Source organism: Equus przewalskii, chromosome X (assembly GCF_037783145.1).
Source record: "Equus przewalskii isolate Varuska chromosome X, EquPr2, whole genome shotgun sequence".
Lineage (NCBI taxonomy): Eukaryota > Metazoa > Chordata > Mammalia > Perissodactyla > Equidae > Equus > Equus przewalskii.
Window position 1 is genome coordinate 46768834 of NC_091863.1, and position 25089 is coordinate 46793922.

A 25089-nucleotide genomic window follows, 5' to 3' on the forward strand; every position below is an offset into this window, starting at 1 on the left:
GTACTTTTTAGACGCCAACAATAAAGTGAAAAGACCACCCATAAATGAGAGAAAACATTGGTAAATAATATATTTGATTAAGCATTCATATGTTGAATATGTTAAGAACTCTTACAGCTTACAAAGACAAATGATCCAACTTAAAAATGGAGAAAGGATCTGAGGAGACACGTGTTCTGAAGAGATACATAGTCAAGAGACACACAAAATGATGTTCAATGTCATTAGCCATCAGGGAAATGAAAATCAAAACCATAATGATACACTACTTCACAACTACTGAGGTGGCTAAAACAAAAAGTACAGACAATAAAAAGTATTGGTAAAGGTATGGAGAAAGTACAATTTTCATATACTGTTGATAGGATTTATAATGGTGCAGTCATTTTAGAAAACAGTTTAGCATTTCTTCAAAACATTAATCATAAAGTTATCATATGACCCAGCAATTACACTCCTCAGTATATACCCAAGAAAAATGAAAACATGTCGTACATGAAAGTTCATAGCATTTTTCACAGTAGCCCCGAAGTATAAATGATCAAAATGTCCCTCAACTAATGAATGGATAAACAAAATATGATATATCCAAAATATAATGGAATATTATGCAACAATAAAACGCATAGATGAATCTTGAAAACATTATGCTAAGTGAAAGAAGTCAGCCACAAAATACCACAATATTGTATGATTGCCTTTATATGAAATGTCTAAAATAGGCAAATCCAGAGAGACAAGAAGTATATAAGTGGTTGACTAGGGCTGGGTGGCTTTGGTGGAAATGGAGAATGAATGCTGAACGGTGTCCTCACATGACAGAAAGGTCAAGGGATCTCTCTGGGATCTCTTTTATAAGGGCATTAATCCCATTCATGAACTCTCTACCCTCATGACCTAATGACCTTCAAAAGCCTCCACCTCCAAAAGCCTTCATATTGGAGATTGTTTCAACATATGAATTTTAGAGGGACACAAACATTCAATCTATAGCACACATCCTGCAGATTTTTACTTGCCTGACTCAATAACTGTGTGAGCCTATTCCTTAAATATATACACACACAATACACACACACACACACACACACACACACTCTATTGGTTTACTTCCTCTGGAGAACCCTAATTAATACACTAAATGTATACACAACTTTCCCACTTCCCTGGTATATATGGCAAGTTTTCAAAGCCCAATTATTCTTTTTGCCCCAACTATTATCTCTCCTCTCACAGTGATAGTGGCTTCTTTGATAGTAGATTTTTTTTCAGCACTTAAATTATGTCATCCCACTACTATTTTTTTATTGAGGTAACATTGGTTTATAAATTGTATATATTTCAGTTGTACATCATTATATTTCAATTTCTCTATACAACATTGATTTCACCACCAAAACTCTAGTTTCCACCTGTCACCATACAAATGTCCCCCTTTACCAATTTTTGACCTTCCTCCACCCCCTTTTTGTAACCACCAATCTGTTTTCTGTATCTATGTGTTTGTTTCTTGTCATGGAAATTTAGGTAGCGATTGCATTAAATCTGTAGATTGCCTTAGGTAATACGGACATTTTAAATACATTAATTCTTCCAATTCATGATTATGGAATATTTTTCCATTTCTTTGTGTCTTCTTTGATTTATTTCAACAATATCTTATAGTTTTAGTTTTCAGGTCTTTCCCCTTCTTGGTTAAATTTATTCCTAGGTATTTTATTCTTTTTGTTGTAATTGTAAATAGGAGTGTATTCTTAATTTCTCCTTTAGGTATTTCTTTGTTAGTATATATAAATACAACTGATTTTGTATGTTGATTTCATACCCTGCAACTTTACTCTGTTCATTTATTATTTCTAATATTTTTGGTAAATTCTTTAAGGTTTTCTTCATATAAAATCCTGTCATCTACAAATGTTGACATTTTACTTCTTCCTTTCCAATTGGCCTCCTTTTTATTTCTTTTCCTTTTTTTATGTTTGCTTAATTGCCCTGGCTAGGACTGCCAATTCTATGTTGAATGAGAATGGCAAGAGTGGGCATCCTTGGCTTGTTTTTGACCCTACAAGGATAACTTTCAGTTTTTGACCACTGAGTATGATATTAGATGTGAGTCTGTCATATATGGACTTTATTATGTTGAGGTACTTTCTTTCTACACCCATTTTATTGAAAGCTTTCATCATAAATAGATGCTTAATCTTGTCAAATGCTTTTTTTGCATCTATTCGGATGATCATGTGATTTTTTATTCTTCATTTTGTTATTATGGTGTATCACATCGATTGATTTGCAAATGTTGAACTGTCTTTGCATCCCTGGTGTAAATATCACTTGATCTTGGCCTATAATTCTTTTAACGTGTTGTTGTATTTAATTTGCTATGATTTTGTTGAGGATTTTGCTTCTATGTGCATCATCAATATTGCCCTGTAATTTATGTATGTGTGTGTGTGTGTGTGTGTGTGTGTGTTTGTCCCTGTCTGGTTTTGATATCACCATAATGTTGGCCTCATAAAATGAGTTAGGAAGTGTCCCCTCCTCTTCAAATTTTTGGAATCATTTGAGAAGAATATGTATTAAATCTTTGAATGTTTTGTAGAATTCTAAGACCAGAAGCTGTCTGCTTCTGGTCTCCTGTATTTTGGGAGGTTTTTGATTACTGTTTCACATTCTTAGGAATAATCAGTGTATTCAGATTCCCTGTTTCTTCTTGATTCAGTTTTGCAAGGTTGTATAACTGATAAATTTAGCCATTTCTTGTAGGCTATCCAATTTGTTGATGTATAGTTTTTCATAGTGTTGTCTTATAATCCTTTGTATTTCTGTGGTATTCATTTGTAATTTCTCCTCTTTCATTTCTGATTTTATTTATTTGAGTCTTCTCTTTTTTTCTTGGTGAGTCTGGCTAAAAGTTTGTCAATTTTGTTTATCTTTTCAAAGAACTAGCTCTTAGTTTTGATGATCTCTTTTGTTGTCTTTTTTAGTCTCTATTTCATTTATTTTTGCTTAGATTTGCATTATTTCCTTCCTTTTTACTGACTTTGGACTTTGTTCTTCTAGGTGCACTGTTAGATTGTATACTTGATACTTTTCTTGTTTCATAAAATTGGCCTGCATTGCTATAAACTTCCCTCTTAGTACCAGTTTTGCTGCTTCCCATAAGAGTTGGTATGTTGCCTTTTCATTTGCATTTGTCTCCAGGTATTTATTGATTTCTCTTTGACTTCTCCATTGATCCAATAGTTGTTCAGTAGCATGTTGTTTAGTCTCCACATATTGGTGACTTTCCAGCATTTTTCTTGTAGTCGATTTCTAGTTTCATACAATTGTGGTCAGAAAAGATGCTTGATATGATTTCAATCTTTTAAAATTTATTGCAACTTGTTTTGTTTTCTAACGTATTATTTATCTGAGAATGTTTCATGTGCACTTGAGAAGAAAGTGTATTCTACTGTTTTTGGATGGAATGTTCTATGTATGTTAAATCCACCTAATCTAACGTTTCATTTAAGGCCAGTGTTTCCTTGTTGACTTTCTGTCTGGATGATCTATCCATTGATGTAAGGGAGAGTACTAAAGCTCCCTACTATTACTGCATTTCTGTCTATTTCTCCCTTTATGTCTGTTAATAGTTGCGTTATATGTTTTGATGCTCCTGTGATAGGATGATAGGTGCATATAAACTAATAAATGTTATATCTTCTTGATGAATCATTCCTTTTATCATTTTGTAATTCCATCTTTGTCTCCTGTCATTTTTTTTTCTTTTTGGCTTGAGCTCTATTTTGTCTGATATAAGTATAGCTATACTCATTCTTTTGGTTGCCATTTTCTTGAAGTATCATCTTCCATTCCTTTTCTTTGAGCTCATGTCTTTAGAGCTGAGATGTGTCTTCTGAAGGCAGCATATTGTTAGGTCTTTTCTTTTAACCCATCCAGCCACCCTGCATCTTTTGATTGGTGAATTCAGTTCATTTACATTTAGGGTGATTATTGATATATGAGGACTTAATACTGACAATTTATTTTCTGTTTTCTTGTTGCTGTGTATATTCAGTGTTTCTTCTTTGTTTTTGCCTGCCATTTCAGATTGTTGCTTTTCTTTTATTCTATTGTCAGTTTCCTCCTTTTTTATGTTTTGTGTTTCTGCTCTGAAGTTTTCGTTTTGTGGTTACCATGAGGTTTGTATAAAAGGTGTCGTAGATAAGATAGTTCTTTTCCTGATGATATCTCATATTCATTTGCCTGTGTAGGTTTCATCCTTTTCCTCTTCCCCTTCTGTGTTTTTGTTGTCACAAGTTATCTCTTTTAGTATTGTGAGTTTGTTACCAAATTGAAGTGGTTATGGTTATTTTTAATTCTTCCTTTTCCTTTAACCTTTATGTTAAGATTAAGTGTTTACTAACCTTTTCTGATATAGAGTAGCAATTTTCTGAGTCTCTCTGTCTATCATTCTGCTCAAAGCTTTGCATATCTTTGTCTTTTTGTTTCAGGTAGGAGAGCTCCTTTAATCATTTATCATAAAGCAGGTCTAGTGGTGATGGACTCCCTTAGTTTTTGTTTGTCTGGGAAAGCCTTTATTTCTCCTTCATATCTAAAAGATATCTTTGCTGGATAGAATATTCTTGGTTGACAGGTTTTATCTTTCAATATTTTGAATATATCATTCCACTCTCTCCTGGCTTACAGAGTTTCTGCTGAGAAATCTGCTGATAGCCTAATGGGGGGAGGTTCTGTTGTAGGTTGTTGGTTTTTATTTCCCCTGGCTGCCTTTAATATTCTTCCTTTGTCATTGACTTTTGACACTTTTATTATAATGTGTCTTGGAGAATGTTTTTTGTGCTGAGATAATTGGGTGTTCTATTAACTTCATGGATTTTTATGTCCAGTTTCTTCCCCAGGTTTTGGAAGTTCTCAGCTATTGTTTCTTTAAATAAACTCTCTGCTCCTTTCTCTCTCTCTTCTTCTGAGATACTCATTATCCTTATGTCGCCCTTTCTAATGGGGTTGGATAATTCTCGTAGAATTTCTACATTTTTTATCTTAGTTTTCTCTCCTTTTATACATGCATCATTTCTAAATTTCTATGTTTGAGCTCACTAATCCTCTTTTCCATATGATCTGCTCTATTTCCAGTGTTTTCCAATGCATTTTTCATCTCATTTATTGAGTTCTTCAGTCTAGAATCTCTGTTTTGATCTTTTTAAGAGTTTCAATTTATTTGGTAAAGTATTCCCTCTCTTCATGATAGTATTCCTGAGCTCACTGAACTGCTTTTATGTGTTTCCTTGTACGTCATTGAATTTCTTCATGACAGCTATTTTGAATTCTTTATCATTAGATCACAAATTTTCCATGACTTTCTGTTTGGTTTCTGGAGAATTGTTATTGTCTTTTTGTGATGCCATGTTACTGTGCTTTTTCATGGTGCTTGCTGAACTATTCTTCTGGTTCATTTGTTGTAGCAAACATTTTTCGTATTTAGGTATAGCTTTGTTTTGATTAAAATTTGTCAACTAATTGGACATTAGAGGCTATTCTTTTGTTTTACAATAGGTGGCAATATAGCGCTAGTTTTCGTTTTCCCTTACCTGAGCTGCCTCTGATTATATTTGAGGATTGGCACATTCCACCCTTCACCACTTCTGTTGAGGGGGTTGCTGCTAATCTTTTCCTTGCTGTCTGCACCTCTGGGAACCACTGATGCCTTGCTGTTGCCAGTGTCACTCACTGCATTTGCTGGCTTACCTGCTGGGTGTAAAGAGATGCCATGACCAGGATCACCTGGGTTGGATGCTCTGCTGCAATGGCCTCACAGAGCACTGTCTCTTCTATTGTCTGTTACCTTGTGGCTGCAGGCATTGCTGTTGTTGAGATATTGGAGTTATATGAATGCCTCCACTGCTGCTACCTAATTGTTCCACCTATTTTATAACTCTTGGTATTGCTAATCTTCTTAGTTTTATCAATTCAAATGTGTGTGTATCATTATTTGTGATTTTAATATGTCTTTTCCTGTTAATGTTGATGTTGAAAGCTTTTATGTGATCATTGGTCTTAGTATATCTTCTTTTGTGAGTTGTCTGTTCAAATATTTAACCTATATTTTTTGGAATGTTGCTTTCCTAATAATTAAGTTATAAGGGATTCTTATACCTTATGTATACACATCATTTTTCAGATACATACATTATAAATATTTTTCCCCAATATGCGGCTTACTCCAGTTTTTCCCTATTCTCTTCTACTCCAACTCTAGCTTTCCTTGCAAGAAGCTGGCCTTCAAGAACAAAAGTGGCTTCCAAGTCCATGGCCAGGAGCTAGCTGAAAACAAATTGAGACAGCAGTTTCACAGAAGTCAGAGGTTCCACAGAGGTTGTGGCTTCCATAGACCTCTATATGCACTCCATCTTTGCAGTCCTAGTTTGGCAACCAGATCAAGATTTCCCTAAAAGCTCCAATTTGTCTAATTTCACCAGTCTTTCTGATAGAATGTTTAGTGGATCTTGAACGTCTAAACCTCTCCTTTCTGGACCTTTATTTGTACAGATCCTCCCACATTTTTGTAATGTATAATTCTGATAAAACTTTTTGTTTCTTTAAAAATTATACCACTCTGCTTTGCTGCCTAAATCATGATATATTTTTATTCCAAAAGTGAGATCATAGAATATATACTTAAGAATGGGATTCTGAAATTGAGCTTCTGATCTGTGTAAACAAAAAAGATGTAAGCAAGAAGTCAATTGATAAATTAAAATGAGATACAAAAAAATCAAATAATCCAAAAGAGGTCAGGTGGGAAAAATAGAGAAACCAAAAATAAAATAAATAATAAAAGCAGAAACCCAAAATCCAAGCACATCAATACTTATAGTAAATGTAAATAGTAAATAATTTGGAGTATATTCTATGAGCATAGTGGAATTTGAAAATCAATAACAGGTAGATATCTGGAAAATCTTAAAATACTTGGAAAATAAACAATAAATTTTTAAGCAACCCATGGATTACAGAGAAAGTGATAAGTGAAGTTAAAAAATGTTTTGTAATGAATGAAAATGAAAGCATAGCATAACTACTTGCGAGATACAGATAAAGCAGTGCTTAAAGGGAAATGTATAGTCTTTATTTCTAACATTACAAAATTTTTTAAGTGTCTAAACAATGATCCACCTTAAAAAATATGAGAAAAAATACATGCAAACCAAGTAGAAGGAAGGGAAGAAAAGGTGAAAATAGAAATCAGTGAAACATAAATAAGGGAAGCAATAGGAAAATCAATACAAATAAAAGTTGTCTTGAAAAAAAATCATGAAAATTGGCAAAATTTTAGAAAAAATGACCAAGAAAAAAGAGATAATGCAAAAAATTCTAATATCAGGATTGAAAGAAGGTATTACTACAGAAACTAAAGACATTGAAAAGCTAAGAAATGAATATTATGAACAAATTTATGCCCATAAATTTGACAAATTAGATTAATGGCATAAAATCTCAAAAAACTCTCTCAAGAATACACATCATATTGTCATATCTATTTAAATATTTAATTTATACTTAAAAATCTTAAAGAAAAACCCAGACCAAGTTGGCTTAACAGGTAGAGTCTACCAATCATATAATGAAGAAACGATACCAACTTTACATCAACTCTTCTAAAGAATAAGAAAAAAGCCTTCCTAATCTATTTTATGAGATGAGAATTATCCTGGTATCAAAACTTAGATGAAGATTTTACAAGTAATTCAAACTAAAGATCAGTATCCCTCAATATAGATGTAAAAGTCATCACCAAATTATAACCATATTGAATTCAACAACATCGTAAAAGGATAACACATTGTGACAAAGTGGGAATTATTTGAGGAATTCAAGGCTAGTGTAATATTTATAAATCAATCAATGTAATTCACAATATCAACAGACTAAAGAAGAAAAAACATATAATAATTTGAATAGATCCATAAAAGTCATGATGATATGCGGCAACTTTTCATGAAAGGACATTTCAGAAATCAGGAATATAAGGCTATTCCCTCGACCTAATAAAGTACTTCTACATTTTTTCTTTAAAGTACTTCTAATATTTTGCTTAAGGAAAAGAAATGAATTCTTTCAACTACAGATCACAAACAAGGCAAAGATGTCCATACACACCACTCATTTGCATTGTTGTGATCAGGTCCTAGCCAGTGTAATAAGGTAACAATAATAAACAAATCAAGGCATATATGGGAAAGGAATAAATAAAATTATCTCCTTTTGTAGAAGACATTATTTTCTAGCAGAAAATCCCAAGGTATCTACAAAAATATTCTACTGGAAACAATAAGTAAATTGAGCCAGGTTGAAGAATTCGAGGCTAGTACACAAAAATCGATTGTAGTTCTAAAAGTAGCACTGAAAGATTGGGAAAAAAATTAAAAAGCAGTACTATACACAAAAATCAAAAGCAAAATAAAATCTAACAAAATATGCCCAGGATATGAATGCTGAAAACAATAAAGCACAGAGTAAAGGAATCAAATGAGGTATAAATGCATATAGACATCATTGTGTTCATGAATTGGAAGATTCAGTATTGCTAAGATGTAATTCTCCCCTCCTGATCTATGGAACCAATAGAATCCTAAACAAAATCCTATCAGATTGGGTTTTTGTAGAAGTTGTCCAGATGACTTTTAAGTATGAAAAGAAAAGGAACTAGAATAGACAAGAAAATTTCGAAAAAGAACAGGTTGACTTTACCTGATTTGAAGACTTAATATAACAAAGCTACTGTAATCAAGACAATGTGGTATTGCCATAAAGATAAGACACATAGTGGAAGAAGAAAGAAGAGAGTATGACATGAGCAATTGTTTTTTTTTTTAATTATTATTTTTTGAGAGAATTGTAGTTTTGCGTGCAGTTGTAAAAAAGAATACAGAGAGAGGTGGTGTACGATTTAATGAGTTTTTCCCATTGATAACCTCTTGCAAAACTACAGCATGATATTACAACCAGAATTTTGACATTAATGTAATCCACCAATCTTATTCACATTTTTCCAATTTTAGTTGCATTCATTTGTGCTTGTGTGTGTGCTAAGTTCAATACAATTTTATCACATATGCTGTTTTCTGTATCCATCCACAGTCTAGAAATCTAAGTTTCAATACCACAAAATTTCTTCTGTTGTCCTTTTATGACCACACTCAACTCCCTGCCCTAATGCTCCCCATTCTTAACCCCTGACAACCACTAACCTATCCTTCATTTATAAAATTTTTTCATTTCAAAAATATTATATAAATTGTCATAAATTATGTAACTTGTTTGGATTGTCTTTATTCGTGCAGCATAATTCCCTGAAGATTAATAAACGTTGTTGTGATTATCTTTCATTTTCTTTTAGTGTTGAGGTATTCCATGGTAGGAATGCAGCAGTTATGTTTTTAACCATTCAGTTGAAACATATCTGAATCATTTGCAGTTTATGGCTACTACGAACAAAACAGTAACATGTATTTGTGTATAAGTTTTTGTTTGAACATAAGTTTTAATTTCTCTAGAGTAAATGCTCAGAAGGGGTAAATGTTGGGTTGTATGATAGTCATAGGTTTAATTATTTTTTAAGAAACTAGCACTGTTTTCCAGATTTGCTGTACCATTATATATAACCAGCAGCAATGTATGAGTGGTACAGTTTTTCTGCATTCCAGCCAGCATTTATTATTTTCACTATTTTTTAAATTTTAGCCATTCTTTAAGGTATGTAGTGATATCTCACTACATTTGTTTCAAGTGATATTGTGTTTCAAGTGATATCTCATTTGTTTCAAGTTGTAAATAATTTAATTGTGGTTTTAATTTGTATGTCCCTAATGTATAATGATGTTGAACATCTTTTCATGTGCATATTTGCCATCTGTATATCTTTTCCATTGAAATGTCTCTTCATCTCTTTTGCCCATTTTCTAATTTTTTTTATTGTTCAGTTTTAACATTTCTTCATGTCTTCTAGATACTAGTATTTGTCATATATTTGATTTGCAAATATTTTATCCAAGTCTATAGCTTTTCTTTTCATATTCTTATCAGGATCTACAGTACGACTTTTTAAAAATTTGTCTTTTCTCCACTTTAATTGCTAATCTGTAAAAATTTAGTTCAGCAAATTTTTATGGATCTACTTCTGATTTTCCTACTCTGTTCCATTCATCCATATGTTTATCCCCCTTCCAATACCACAGTCTTAATTTATGTAGCTGTTTACTAAGTCTTAAAATTACATAGATTGATTCTTCCCAATTTATTCTTCTTTTTCTAAATATTTTAATTATTCTAGTTTTTTTGCCTTTCCATATAACATCCATAATAATATCACTGAAATGTGGACTGGAATTCTGTTAAACCTGTATATCAATTTGAGGAGAATGGACATCTTTATTAAATCAAGTCTTTCAATCCATGAATATGGTATGTCTCCATTTATTTAGACCTTTAATTTTTTTCATTAGCATTTTGTAGTTTTCAGCATAAAAGTCCTGTTTAAGTTTTGATTTACAGCTAAGTACTTATTGAGTGGTTGTGAAGGATGTTGCATATTTAACTCATGTGGCTTTGTGTTCATTGCTAGTATACAGTAATAGAACTGATTTCAGAATGTTTATCTTATATCCTGCAGCCTTCCTAAGCCTATTTATTAGTTCTAGAAGTTTTTCTAAGATTCATTAGTATTTTCTATGTAGACAATCATGTGATCTTCAAATAGAGACAGTTTTGTTTTCTCCTTTTCCATACGAATGTATTTTCTTTTCTTTTTCTTTCTTTTGTCTTACTGCCTTATTGCATTGGGTAGAAATTCCAGCAATATGCTGAATAAGACTGGTGCGAGTGGACATCATTTCAGAATATCTTCCTAAAGTAAGGAAAAAAGTATTCAGTCTTTCACCATTAAGAATGCTATTAGCTGTAATTTTTTTAGATGCTCTTTATTAAGTTCAGGAGGTTTCCCTATATTCCTATATTTTGGGTGTGTTATTTCCATTATGAGTGAATGTTGTACTTTGTTCAATGATTTTTCTGTATCGATTAATATTAACATGTGATTTTTCTTCTTCAGCGGCATTCTTTCTTCCTTCCAGACACTCAAAAGATTTTCTTTCATTGTTTCCTTTCTGTGTAGAAAATTACCTTTTGCTGATCTTTCAGTTACTTCTGCTGGCAACAAATTCTCTTAATATGCCATCATCTGAGAATGTCTTGATTTCCACTTCATTCTTGAAGGATATTTTCACTGAGTATAGGATTCTGGATTGAAAGTTCTTTTCTTTCAGCACTTGAAACATGTTGCACCACTTCCACTGGACTCTATTGTTTCTGACAAAAATTTGCTATCTTTCAAATTGTTTTCTGTTATAGCTCAAGTGTCATTCTTCTCTCACTTCTTTAAAGATTTATTTTCCTTTGTTTTTCATAAATTTGAATATAACGTTTCTTGTGTAGACTTTCAAGGGTTTATCCTGATTGTGCTTTGCTTAGCTTCTTTAATATATAGGGTATATCTTTTCAAAAATTTGGAACATTTGCATAGCCATTAATTTTTTTGAGTTCTTTTTCCTCCTCTCATTCTGTGACTCTAATTACACAAATGTTATATCTTTTATTATAGTCATTATAGTTCCATAGGTCTCTGAGGCACTGGCCATTTTTCCTTTGCATTTATTTTCTCTTAATTTGGGTAATTTCTATTGGTCTATCTTCAAGCTCACTGACTTTTTCTTCTGCACCTTTCATTCTACTTTTGAAACCATTCGTTAAATTTTAAATTTTGGTTATTGTATTTTTGAGTTCTGAAAGTTCCATTTGGTTCTCCTTTATATCCTCTATTTTTCTGCTGAGACTTTCTAATCATTTCTAAGACTTTCTATTTACTAATTTGTTTTAAGCATGCACATAACTGCTCTTTAAAGCATTTTTATGATGGCTGCTTTAAAAGCTCTGTCAGATAATCCTACCATCTTTTTCATCTGAGTGTTAGTAACTATTGGTTGTCTTTTACATTCAGTTTGAGATCTTACTTGTTCTTGGTATGATTAACAATTTTCTACTGAAATCTGGATGTTTTGGATATTATACAGTTCTGGATCTTATTTAAATCTTCTGTTTTAGCTAGCTTTCTCTGACATTGCTCTGTCAGGGGAAGGGTAGGTGACACCTTGTTACTGCCGGGAGGGGGGTGGTAAACATCTAAGTTCCTCATTTGACCTCCATTGACTACCAAGTGGTGACCTCCTCACTGCTGTTGTGTGAGTGTGGGAGTTCCAGTGTTTTACTAGGTCTCTATTAATAACTTCTTGGCTGGGAGAGAGAGCATTGTTTCACTACTGCTCCCCATCTAGCTAACATTGACATCCCCCACTGTCAGAGAGGTGGCCTCATTACCCCTGAGTGGTGATTAAATGCTATTTCTCCATTAGGTCTCCTCTTACATTATTCTGGCAGGGAGAGGAAGAAGTATCTTGTTACATGTTGGTGGAGATTTAGTTCTAGACTCCTATTTCCCTTTCTCTGATATTACACCAGTGCAGGGGTGGGGTGTCCCTTTGAAGCCTTGTGAAGTTGGAAATCTAGGTTCCTTACTCAGCCTTTGCTGGCATGGATAGGAGTGTGGCATCAGTTTGTTTCTGTCATATTTGGCTGTACTGGAGTGGTTACTGTTTAAAAGTGTGACTTACTAGGAAGGTCCTTTAGAGAAAATAGGCTTTGGTTGGAGTTATTCTTGTCAGTACTCCTTGGCATTTCCAAGTTGCTGGCTTCTTCAGCTCCAAGCCTGAAAAATATGAGACAAGATGAAAACCCAGAGGACTCACCACAGTGCATGAGCTTTATAGTCAGAGTGCCTCCTTATCTCCACCTTTCAGATTTCTTATATTTGTTTTTAGTTGCACATGGATGGGAGAAATAAGGAAAAGTACATTTACTTGGTTTTGCCAGAATCAGGAGTCCTGATACATGTTCAATTGCTTTGTTGAGATATAATTCACATAACATAAAATTTACCCATTTAAAGTGTGAAATTCATCGTTTTTTTTTCTCCATATTCATGAGGTTTTGGAACCATGAACCACAAGCTGATTTTTAATTTCGTCATCTCCAAAGGACTTAGATTTAAGTCTTTAATCTATTTCAAGTTAATTTTTGTGAATGGTGTAAGACATGGGTCCAGTTTTATTCTTTTACATGTGAATATCCAGTTATCCTGGCACCAATTATTGAAGAGAGTGTCTTTTCTCCATTGAGTATTCTTGGCTCACAATATTAGTCAAATTAGTCAAATATTAGTTGAACAAATATGCTAATTTCTGGGCTTTTGATTCTGTTCCATTGGTCTATTTGTTTTTATGTCACTACCATACAGTTTTCCTGACTATAGCTTTAAATTAGGAAGGGTAATGCCTGCTGCTTTGTTCTTCTTTCTCATGATTTCTTTGGCTATTTGGGGTCTTCTATGGATCCATATAAATTTTAGAAGTGCTTTTTCTACTTCTGTAAAAAAGCATATTGGTAGTTTGATAGGGATTGCATTGAATCCATAGATGGCTTTGGGTAGTATTGATGTTTTAACAATATTAATTCTTCTCATCCATGAACACAGGATACAGTTCCATTTATTTGTGTCTTCTTCAATTTATTTCGTCAATGTATTGTAGTTTTCATAGTAGAGAGCTTTCATATTTTTAGTTAAATTTATTCCTAACTAATTTATTGTTTTGGTGCTGTCGTAAATGGGATAATTTTCTGTATTTCCTTTTCATATATTTCACTGTTAGTGTATAGAAATGCTACTGATTTTTGTATGCTAATTTTGTATCCTACAACTTTACTAAGTTTGTTGATTACATCTAACAAATTTGGTGGTTTTTTTTAAAATTTTCTCTCTATAAAATAATGTCACATGCAAATAGGGACAATTTTGCTTTTTTTCCCAATTCTGATGTCTTTTATTTATTTTGTTTGCCTGATTGCAATAGCGAGGACTTTCCAGTACTGTATTGAATAGGAGTGATGAGAATGGGCAACTTTGTCTTCTTCCTGATCTTAGAGGGTAAGCTTTCAACCTTTAATCATAAGTATGCTGTGGGCTGTGGGCTTCTCATATATGGCCTTTATTATGTTGAGGTACATTCCTTCTATACCTAATTTGTTAAAGAGTTTTTGTCACACATAGACATTGAATTTTGTCAAATGCTTTTTCTGCATCTATTGAAATGATCATAAAATTTTTTCTTTTATTCTATTACTGTGATGTATCACATTTATTGATTTCCATATGTTGAACCATCTTTGCATTGCAGGGATAAATCCCATTTGATCATGGTGAGTGGTCTTTTTAATGCACTGCTGAATTTGGTTTACTAGCATTTTATTGAGAATTTTGCATGTATATTTATCATAGATATTGGAATGCAGTTTTCTTTTCTTGTAGAATTCTTTTTTGTTTTTTGAGGAAGATTAGCCTTGAGCTAACTGCTGCCAATCCTCCTCTTTTTGCTGAGGAAGGCTGGCCCTGAGCTATCATCCATGCCCATCTTCCTCTACTTTATATGTGGGATGCCTACCACAGCATGGCATGTCAAGTGGTGCCACATCCACAGCCAGGATCCAAACTGGTGAACCCTGGGCTGCTGAAGTGGAACGTGCACACTTAACCGCTGTGCCACCGGGCCAGCCTTCTTGTAGTATTCTTTTCAGGCTTTGGTATAAATCAAGGTAATGCTGGCCTCATAAAATGAATTTTGAAGTTTTCCTTTCTCTTCAATTTTTTGGAAGAATTTGAAAATAATTGGAGTTAATTCTTCTTTAAATGTTTGGAAAGGGGCTGGCCCCGTGGCCGAGTGGTTGAGTTCACGCGCTCCACTGCAGGCGGCCCAGTGTTTCGTTGGTTCGAATCCTGGGTGTGGACATGGCACTGCTCATCGGACCACGCTGGGGTGGCGTCCCACATGCCACAGCTGGAAGGACCCACAACAAGGAATATACAACTATGTATGGGGGGCTTTGGGGAGAAAAAGGAAAAAAATAAAATCTTTAAAAAAAAATGTTTGGAAAAATTCACCAGTGAAGCCATCTGGTCCTGGCCTTTTCTTCTATGGATTCCTTATGATTTTTCTATTTAGAGAATCATGTTGTCTATGAATAGAGAAATATTTATTCTACTTTTCTAATCTGTATACCTTTTATTTCTTTTCCTTGCCTTATTGCATGTGCTTGGACTTGCAGTATAATTTTGAATAAGAATTAGAGAGTGGAATGGAAGTAATTGTTTTGTCTTCAATCTTAGGGGAAAGATATTAGGTCTTTCAACATTAAGTTTAATGTTGTTATACATTTCATTTTTGTACATTTACTTTATCAAGTTAAGGAAGTTCCTTTCTATTCTAGAATAGAATATATAGAATATATAATTAATTTATCCCAGGAATGCAAGATTGCTTTATTATTTATGTATCTATGTTACTGCTGTCTCAATCCAATTTTCAGGACCTGAGGAGAAGTCTGTCAGCTACACTTATTGAGCAGCTATGAACTATTATGCTATTATTTAATACCTTCTAGAAATATTAGCCTATTCACATTTTCTATGTATTCTTGAATTAATTTTGGTATTTGCATCTTCTAAAAAGTCATATATTTCATTTAAACTTTGAAACTATTAGCATATGATTAATTTTAAATTTAGATGCAAAATTTAAGAATGTGTATCAGATAAAGCTCTAATATCAGCCTTCTATATTTTATTTGAATACAAAGAACCTTATAATTTCATTTTATTGGAATGTTTATTATCTTATACTGAAACACTATGACACATAATCATTTCAATAATCATTGTCCCATCTGGGCTCTGCTGGTGATTGTAAATTTCAAGATGCTTGCTGCTAAGAGATAATCATCACTGCTGAGACTGAGAAACATAAGTCTCTATGCAATGTTTACATCTAAAAAGAAAGGAGTTTTAAAATTACATTTGTTTTTTAAATTGTTGGTATAGTAAAACATGATAGATCAAATATTATGTGATGTATCAAATAAATAAGGAAAATATTTCAAACTTTACAGAACCATAAAGTCAAAAGTAAATTATCCCCACACCAAGTTAAACCCTGTTACAAGTAGAATGCCTTGTCAAAATTAAACTATATATTTTTATAGAGGTTATGATAGTTTACAACCTTGTGAAATTTCATTTATTACATTATTAAGTACATTAAGTACTGATAACTACTACAAGATGGATAAACCTCAAAAACATTATGATAAGTAAAAGAAGTCAGTCATAAAGGCCTTATAGAGGAAGAGTGATGTCACCAAAATGGCAATGTAGGAGACCCTAGCCTTTGTCCCTGAACAAAGGTCAACAATTAGACAGCTATTCTTGAACAAAAACAGTTCTGGGAAAGCTCTGGGATCCATTTAAAAAATTTTAACAACACAGTGGGAAAAAAAGTTGGAAATAACCACAGAAAAAAGAAGGAAGACAGCTTTATTTTGCATACATCATCCCCTCCCTTAACCTACATTTCTCAGTGCTAAGAGGAAAATTCCCAGTGAGAAAGAGCTCCTCCCATTAGAAAAGAAAGACCAGGGTGAGAAAACAGCTTCTCTAGCCATTCAGGACACTGGACAAAGGTCCTGCTTCAGTTTTGCACACTCAGACTGGCAAAACAGAGATGTATAGAGATGGCTAGGAAAAAGAAAGAAAAGTAGGGCCTACCAACAGCAAGAACACAGTGAGAGCAATCATGGTTTATAGTAACATGCTTTGCAGACAAATCCAGCAGCTTTTGCAACTGCAAAAGCAACCAATGGCCAGTGCAGACATTCAGACCTCCTGTAGATTTTACCACTTTTTGACTCACAGGTATTCACATTCATTGATGCCAAACACCTAAGTCCCTCACTTCTCCCTCCCACTTCCACCTCCACTGAAGCCCAGAAAATGCATGGGAAGCCAGATTAGGCCCCTGTGACTATGGGAGAGCAAGGCACCAATCTAGATTTCTGTGTATGACCAAAACCACCATTCATGAACATAAGGTTAGACTCTCCAGTTGTGCACTTGTACACTGCCAGCCTGATACCCATAACTAACCCCCCATTGCAGTGCACACACCTGGGTGGAGATTGTACAGCCATAGGAGAACACTCCAACAGCCATGGCCCCCACAGCTGCTTGTGGGCCCAGGTGAGGTGCTGTCTTCTGTCACTACCTGCACCACTGTGCTTGGCTGTAGCTAGCCGCCCTAGCTGCATGCCTGCATGCTTCCTGTCCTAACCTCATTACTGTGAAGAAGTGGCTGCTTCTTCAAATGTGTAGAGAACTACTCAAGGCTACTTCCAGTAACTGGCACCAAATAAATGGAGATCCAAAAAACACCCAACAAAGAATTAAAAATAATTGTTCTAAAGATGTTCAGAGAACTATGTTAGAACACAGATAAACAATTTAAGGACACTAGGAAAACAATACAAGAACAAAATTACAAGTTCAAAGGAAAGATAGAAAACATGAAAAAGAACTAGACAGATATTTTGGAACTGAAGGCACAATGACTGAATTGAATTCAATAGAGAGCTACAATGGCAGGCATGACCAAGCAAGAGAAAGAATCTGTGAACTCAAAGACATATCAACTGAAATCATTCAATCAGAGGAGCAGAAACAAAAAAGAGTAAAAATAATAAAGAAAGCCTATGTGACTTATGAGATGCTATCAAGAAAAAGTGTATGTATCCTTGAATTCCAAGGACAGAAGAGAGAGAAAGGGGTAGAAAGCATATTTAAAGAAATTACAGCTGACAACATCCCAACCCGGGGGGAGAGATTTGACCATCCAAGTTCATGAAGCTAGAAGATCACTCCAAACTTTCAATTCAAAATGATCTACTTAAAGACACATTATAATAAAACTCTAAAATCAAAGACAGAATTTTAAAAGAAGCAAGAGAAAATAATTTATCTCATACAAGGGAATACCTATAAGGCTTTAAGTAGATATCTCAGCAGAGATCTTACAGGACAAAAGTGAATGGAATGATATGTTCTAAGTGCTGAAAGAAATCAACAGGAAATAACGCTTTATCCACCAAAGTTGTTCTTCAGAAATAAAAGCAATATAAAACCTTTCCCTAATAAACAAAAGCTGTGGATTCATCACAAAAGTTATCTTACAGGAAATACTTACAGAAGTTCTTTAAACTGAAATAAAAGGATGCTAATTACTAACATGAAAACATTTGAAAATATACAACACACACTGTTAAAGGTAAAGAAAGGCAAACAATATTGTAAATAGATTTAGAAACAATATTGTAAATAAATTCAGAAAATTCTAATACTGTAATATGGAGGTGTGTTAACAAGTTGACTCTAGTAAATGGATAAAGGACAAAAAATATTAAAAGTAGTTATAGCTACAACAATTTCTAATGGATACCCAATACAAAAAGATGGAAAGAGTGATATCAAAAACATAATGAGAGGAGGAAAAGTAGTTTTTTGCATATGACCAAAGGTAAATTTTTATCAGTGCAAAAAAGACTATTTTATATAAGCCTCATGGAAACACAAAGCAAAATCCTAGCGTGGATTCATACAAGACGGAAAGAAGGATATCAAAGCCTATCACTATAGAAAATCATTTCACAAAAAAGGACAGCAATAAGAGAAGAAATTAAAAAGAGAATACAAAACAGCTGGAAAACAATTAAGAAGATGGTATTAGTAAGTCCCTACATATACAAATTACTCTAAATGTAAATGGATTGAAGTGTCCAATCAAAAGACATAAAGAGCACAGATGAATAAAACAAGGAAAAAGCTATATGCTGCCTACAAGAGACCTACTGCAGCTTTAAGGGCACATATAGATTCAAAGTGAAGGCATGCATGAAAATAGATATTCTATGCAAGTAGAAACCAAAGGAAAGCAGGAGTAGCTATACATATATTAGATAAAATAGATTTTAAACCAACAAATGGCAACAAGGGAAAAAGAAGGTCGTTATATCATGATTCACAGAAAAAAGAAAAAAAACTTAAAATTTTTATGGAACCACAAAAGATCCCAAAAAGCCAAAGCAATCCTGAGAAAGAACAAAGCCAGAGGCATCACAGGTCCCAATTTCAAACTATACTACAAAGATATAGCAATTAAAACAGTATGGGGGTTGGCCTGGTTGCATAGTGGTTAAGTTCAGAGTGCTCTGCTGCAGTGGCCCAGGGTTTACAGGTTTGGATCCCAGGCATGGACCTATGTCATTTATCAAGCCATGCTGTGGCAGTGACTCACATACAAAAATAGAAGAATATTGGTGCAGATATTATCTCAGGGCCAATTTTCCTCACTAACAAACAAACAAAAAGCAGTATGGTACTGTCTAAAATAGACATATACCAATGGAACAGAGTAGAGAACCCAGAATTACGCTCCTGAATATATGGCCAACTAATATTTGAGAAGGGAGCCAAGAAGATCAAATGGGGAAAGGATAGTCACTTCAATAAATGGTGCTGGGGAAACTGGATAAACACATGCAGGGAAATAGAATTGGACTTCCATATTATACCTCTCACAAAAATTAACTTGACATAGATCAAGACTTCATATACAAACTGATCTTATAAAACCCCTAGAATCAAACATAGAGAAAAAGCTCCTTGACATTGGTCTTGTCAATGATTTTGCATATGACGCCATGACAAGCACACATAAAAAAGCAAATATCAATAAGTGAGACTACATTAAATTTAAAAGTTTATGCACAGCAAAAGAAACAATCAACAAAATAAAAAGACAACCTAGAGAATGAGAGAAAGTATTTATAAACCTTATATTGGATAAAGGTTAATATCCACAATATACAAAATTTTATAAAACTCAATAACAACAACAAAAAATGAACAATGTGATTTAAAAATGGGCAGAGGAGCTAAATAGACAGTTTTCCAAAGGACGCATCCAGCGGGCCAAACAGGTACATTAAAAGATTCTCAACATCACTAATCATTAGGGAAATGCAAATCAAAACCACAATGAGATCACCTCAGACCTGTTAAAATGGCTATATCAACAAGACAGTAGATAACAAGTGTTGATGAGGATATGAAGAGTAAGTAACCCTTGTACAATGTTGGTGGGAGTTTAAATTTGTTCAGCCACTATGGAAACAGTATGGAGATTCTTCAAAAATTAAAAATAGAACTACCACATGACCCAGCAAGGAAATGAAAACAGAATCTCAAGGACATATATGCACTCCCATGTTTATTGCAGCACACTTCACAGTATCCAGATATGGAAACAGCCTAAGTGCCCATCAATTGATGAATGGATAAAAAGTACATGACATATATAAACAATGGAATATTATTCAGCCACGAGAAAGAAGGCAATCCTGTGATTTGCAACAACATGGGTGGACCTTGATGACATTATTAAAAGTTAGATAAGTCAGACAGGGAAAGACAAATAGTGTATGATATCAATTACATGTGAAACCTAAAATCATCAAACTCATAAAAGTATAGGGTAAGATGAGGATTACCAGGAGCTGGATGATGGGGGAATAGGAGAGATGTTTAAGTTTACAAACTTGTAACGAGTACACAAATAGATCTTGGAGGTCTAATGAACAGTATACAATATTGTATTATAAACATCAAACTTGCTAAGAGACCAGATCTTCACAAATCCCACTTCAAAAAAAAAATGAAAATTACGTGATGTGATAGAACTGTTAGCTAATGTTACAATGGCAATCATAGTGCAATACATAAATGTTTCAAATCAACATGTTGTAAAATTTAAACTTACACGTTATATTTTTAAAATATTTTAATTTTTAAAAAAGACTATTAAGAAAGGAAACTGAAAAAAAAGAATTTAAAAATAATTGTTTTAAAGAACCTCAGTGATTTATGAGACCATAAAAAGAAAATTGGTGAAATAAGAAAAACACTCCATGAACAAAATGAGAATATAAATAAAGAGAATTTATACAAAAAAACAAAAAGAAACTCAAGGTTTGAAGAATACAATAACTGAACTGAAACAACTCATTAAAGCAATTCAACAGCAGAATTGATCAAGCAAAACAAAGAACCAGCAAACTCAAAGATATGTCATTTCAAATTATCCAGTCAGAGAAGAAAAAAACACTTAATGAAAAAGAGTGAAGAAAACTTAATGGGCTTATGGGGCCACAACGAATAGGTTAATATATGTGTTATGGGAGTACTAGAAGGAGAAGAGACACAGAAAGGGGCAGAAAATTATTTAAAGAAATAGTATCTGAAACGATCCCAAAACTGAATAGAAAAATGGACAACCAGATTTATGAAGTACAGCAGATCCCAAATAGGAAGAATCAAAAAGACTCTACACGAAGACACATTATAATCCCTTTTTCAAAATTCAAAGACAAAGAAAGAGTTTTGAAATCAGCAGGAGCAATGTGACTTGTCATGAAGAAGGATAACACTAACAGTGTATTTCTCTGCAGAAACCTTGCAGGCCAGTAAAGAATGGGATGATATATTCAAAGTTTTGAAAGAAAAATAAAACGTGCCAAAAAACAATACTATACTCAGAAAGACTGCCTTCATAAATGGAAAAGAGAAAGAATTTTCCAGACAAACAAAAGCTAAGTGAGTTTATCATCACAAAACCTGCCATACAAGAAATACTACAGGGAGTTCTTCAAGTTGAAACAAAGGAATGCTGAAGAGAAACATGAAAGCATATGAAGGTATTAAATTCATTGGTAAAGGTAAATATATAGACAAATACATAACACTGTAATACAATAACGGTATAAAAATTAAAAGTCAAAAGTGTTTTTAAAAAACCTATAACCACAAAACTATGTTAATATACATACACTATGACAAAATATAAATTGTGACATCACTAACATAAAGTGGAATGGGAGTAAAAGTATAGAGTTTTCTATGCAATTGAATTTAAGTAGTTTTCAGCTTAAAATAGAATGTTACAACCATGTTTTATGTAACTTCATTTAAACCACAAAGAAATTACCTATAGAAGATAAACAAAAGGATAAAGGAAACAAAGCATATCATTTCTAAAAAAGATCACTGAATCAGACTTTTGGTATCTGGTTCCACATGTAAGGACCCTGGAATTCATCACTCCATCCTAACAACAAGTAAAAAGTTGAGCAGGCTGACAAATAACATTTTGTGGGTCCATAAGAGAGGAGAAGTCAGATGGCAAACTGCACCTCTAAATATTGGAGAGACAGGTGAATATAGGGATTTGTGACTAGAGAGCAAAGACTCTCATGGAGAAACCACTATGAGAACCAGTCCAAGGGTAGGAAAACCTAAACCACAAATGACAAATTGCTGGAGGCTAAGTGTGGACAACTTTTAGAGTCAAAACTCTGGGGGGACCCAATCATGAAGTACACCCACAATATTGATATTCTTACAGTAAATACTGGAGAAAAAATGGCTTAGGCTTCATGTAGCAAGAGAGGAAAAGAATTATTTTTAATTTCATCATAGAATTCTGTTCTATCACAACAAGGCCTCATCTCAAGGGAAATAAGTTAACTAGACCCTAACCTCCTGGGGTATTCTCAGAGCCTAACTGACCTGTGGAAGAAAAAAATACACCCTAACATGCCTGAGCCTTTCATGTGGGAGAGAGAAAACACCCAACTTCAGTTCACTCTAACCATTCATTCCCACCTCAAGGAGAAGAAAAACACTGAGAATCACTTGTGAAGTTCACAGTCCAGAGTGATAGGCTCACTAAAATACTGACACCTAATCATAGGACAATAGAACACTTCCCTTCCACACATACTTCACCACCACCTTACTAAAGGTCTATTCACAGTAGTTTATTTTACTCACTACATCATGTCTGGATATCAAGAAAAAAATTACCAAGCATACCAAAAGGAAAAAAACACAATTTGAAAAGACAGGGCAAGCATCAGACATGGCAGGGATATTGAAAATATCAGATGAAGAATTTAAAACAGCTATGATTAATATGGTAAGGGCTCTAATAGATAAAGCAGATGGCATGTAAGAATGTATAGGTAATGTAAGCAGAGAAATGGAAATCCTAAAAAAGAACCAAAAAGAAATGACAGAGACAAAAAAACATTGTAAGAGTAATGAAGAATGACATTGATGGGCTTATTAGTAGAATGGAAAAAGATGAGGAAAGAATCTTTGAGATAGAGGATATATCAATAGAACCAAATAGAATCAAAATGAAATGCAAAGAGAGCAAAGACATACAAAGAGAGAACAGAATATCCCAGGACTGTGGGAATTATAAAAAGTGCAACATATACATTATGTGAATATGAGAAGAAAGAGAGAAAAGAACAGAAGAAATATTTGAAATAATAATGACTGAGACTTCGTCCAAATTAATGTCAGACACCAAACTGCAGATCCAAGAAGCTCAGAGAACACCAAGCAGAAAAAAATGCCATAAAAACTAAACCTCAGCATATAATTTTCAAATTTTAGGAATCAAATATAAAGAAAAATTTTGAAAGAAGTCAGAGGGAAAAACACCTTATCTATAAAAGAACAAAGATAAGAATTGCATATGTCTTCTCCTCTAGCAAGAAGAGATTGGAATGAATGTTTAAAATGTTGAGAGAAAGAAAAGACACCAACCTAGAATTTTGTACCCTGTGAAACTATCCTTCAAAAGGAGAAATAGTGCTCCTCAGACAGACAAAAATTGAAGGAGTTTGTTGTCAGTAGACCTGCCTTGAACGAAATTTTAACAGAAGTACTTTAAACAGAAGGAAAGGAAAGTATGTCAGAAACTGGGATTTACATTAAAAAAGGAAGAGCATCAAAGAAGGAATAAGTAAAGGTAAAGTAAAAACTTTTATATTTCTTATCCTTAAATGACCTGAGATAATAATTTGTTTGAAATAATAACAATATGCTTATATATATAATATATACACAGAGATATATAGAGACAGATTATAAAAATTGTACATTCATGTAAAAAATATGTTACATATGCTTATATATATATATGTGAAATGAATGTCAGCAATGATGCAAGAGATGTGAGCAAGGAATTAGGATTACTTTGTTATAATAAGTCACTCACACTATTTATGAAATTATATAGTGCTATTTGAAAGTGGACTTGGATTGGATGTTCATATAAATTCCAAACTCTAGGGAAACCACTAAACAAAGTAAATAAAAAAGGAATTATAACTGACTTGTAAGAAAGTAGAGAAAATGGAATTGTATAAAATGCTCAATTAAAACCAAAAAAGGCAGAAAAAAACTGAAAGATAAAAATAAGAACAAAGCAAAACAACTAAAAAACACTAAAAATGTGGTAGGTATTAATCTAACTCCATTAGTAATCACTTTAAATGTCAATTATCTAAATACAGCAACTAAAAATCAGAAACTGATGTGAGGAGTGATGTCAACAAAGTGGTGGTATAGGAATTTCTAGCACGTGTGCCCTACCAGAAACATCAATTTGAACAACTTTCCATGAAAGAAAATGCATTTACAAGAGCTAAGGATTCCAGGAGAGAAATTACAAAGCTGAGTGAAGCACAGAAGCCAGAAAAAACGTATGGAGGAGGATATGAATGATAGGTTCGCACTACCCTCATTACCCCTCCCCCAAGCCCTGGCATCCATTGTGGAGAGAGATTCCCTCCCTCTGGTTGAAGGATAGTGAAATGAGCACCTGACTTCAGTATAGACCCCAGAGCTATCTTGCTCTGGGGTCAACTACAGCCCTAGGTGGCACCCGTTATGCTCCCACAAACCCAGATCCTGAGCATCTGACTTCACTGCAAACCAAGCATCAACTTGCTCTAACACCAGGCCAACTTCAGCCCTAGGTGGCATCCAGTGTGCTCTTATGAACCCAAGGCCCTAGCCACCCTAGTGCCTGCTGACTTCCAAGGCCCCAGACTGCTCCCACAGGACCAAGCTGCTTCCATTGCACCATATTCCTGGCAAGCTACCATGAATCCAGACCCCAGGCT

General features: G+C 33.8%; 1 protein-coding gene and 1 long non-coding RNA gene across 2 annotated transcripts in view; one reads left to right on the top strand and one right to left on the bottom strand.

Annotated features, from left to right (window-relative positions):
• The window catches only part of LOC139081128 (endogenous retrovirus group K member 7 Env polyprotein-like), a 454430-nt gene that overhangs the window by 140744 nt on the left and 288597 nt on the right, over positions 1-25089 (top strand). The gene's annotated exons all lie outside the window — the stretch shown is intronic.
• LOC139081132 (uncharacterized) overlaps positions 1-25089 on the bottom strand; it is a 135246-nt gene that overhangs the window by 48913 nt on the left and 61244 nt on the right. The window contains exon 2 of the long non-coding RNA XR_011536125.1: positions 12729-12823. This is a non-coding gene — a long non-coding RNA (uncharacterized lncRNA). The remainder of the gene's footprint in view (positions 1-12728; positions 12824-25089) is intronic.